Consider the following 1,806-nt stretch of genomic DNA (forward strand, 5'->3'; position numbering starts at 1 on the left):
CCCCCCCCCCTTCCTCCCTTCCCCCACCCCTCCCCCTCACGAGGAGACACCGCGGGCTACTCTCAACCATTACCAATCTCTCTTTCTCTTTCGCTCCGGGAGGGGGACATCGCCACGTGCAGCGAATACGAATTGGGGTTGGGAGTATGCGGAGGATGGGGTGGGGTGTGTGGTGGAGGAAGAGAAGGAGGTTGAGCCTTCCAAAGACACAGCCTTCCGCAGCAAAATGCAAGAGCCGCGCGCAATGCCTTGCAATCCACCGCGACCCGGGGGCTGCCGGGCGCGATTTACCATATTGATGGAAAAGAAATCCCCCCACCCCCCCTCACCCCACCCGCACCATTACTTCACCCCTCTCCTACCACGTCCTGTGCGCTCACCACCACCACCACCCTCAGCGAGGGGAGCGAATTTTTGTCGACCCGCCTCTCGAACACGTTAGATCGGTGCCTGACTCCATTATTATCATTTTCTGTCCTCCCCCATGCACTCCCCCTCCCCAACCATGCCTTTAAACCTCCACCCTCTCCACCACCCATCCTTCGGATGGTTCGATGCCACCGCGGCTTGCGGTCAGACACAGACTCTCTTTCCGAGCCTCCGGGATTCCCACCCCCACCCCCGTTATGGCGCGCGGGGCTGGTGGGGAGGGGGTGGAGGAAAGACGCGGGTGACAGAGTGGCTTCGGGCGGTGAGCATAAAATCAAATTCCACCCTCCGCCGTCACCGGCGCCATCGCAGGCGACACTTCGCGTCGATGGCGGCGGCGGCGGTGGCCATGAATGAATTTACAAACCGCATCAGGAGACGAACTCACGACCCCACGGGCCCCCCCCCCCCCCCCCCCCCCCCCCCCCCCCCCCTCCCACCCCGAATGGCTTTGACAAATGATGATGTCAATCATACCAATCAACCAACCCGTTGATGGCGGCTGGCACGGATCGTGGGCCGTTGCCCGTTTGGCGTGGCGTCGCATAAACGGTTGCTGTGTGGGTGGGGGTGGGGGGAATCATCCCATCCCCACCCACGCCTCGCACAGAAGGGGAGTAGTTCGCGTTCGCGTTCGTGGAAATGGTGTGGAAGACCTCGGCAGCGAATCGCTACAATCTGGTTATTCAGCAGCCCGAACGGGGGCCTTTCTCTTGGACAGGACTGGCGTCCGCTCCAGTCCAGGATCGCTTAATGAACTGTCAACGACGCATGGCTTAACGGAGCATCGTCGCAATCGCACCTTATCTGGATTAAAAACTCACGCGTAGCCATGGGCAGATTTGGCCTGTAGTTTGTGAGACAACTCAATTGGAGAACTCAAATGGAGAACTGAACTGAGGTCAAGAATGAGGTGCGTTTTATAGACAACAAGGAGGACGAGTTCATAAAAGTGATCAGGAGCTCCCGTAACGAAGCAGCATCGAGCGTAGCCACGTCTGGAGTTCAGAGAGTCCAGGATGCGATATGGGGGCGGCTGGAGCTCTCAGGTCGATCTCTGGTCGAACTTCCGCAATTGCAAATCATCCAGCAGTCGCTAGTCGTAACCTCTAGAAATTGTTAGTTCCACGGAATTACGGAAACGAAACTAGACTCTAGGTCAAGTAGCAATATCTCGGATCACGGACGTAGATAACTGGAGGGTCAAGAACTATCGCTCAGCTTTCGAGAACCATTTTCTTATTCAGCAACTGATGGCCCCATCACTAACTGTAAGCCCTATCTCTAGTTTGCCATGGAGTAACTACGGCCTCAGCAAACTTCTCCGCAGTGGACTTCTCCGTAGGGTCACCTTGTTTTGTGGTCTGTCCTTTTGGG

Source organism: Anopheles bellator, chromosome X (genome assembly GCF_943735745.2).
Source record: "Anopheles bellator chromosome X, idAnoBellAS_SP24_06.2, whole genome shotgun sequence".
Lineage (NCBI taxonomy): Eukaryota > Metazoa > Arthropoda > Insecta > Diptera > Culicidae > Anopheles > Anopheles bellator.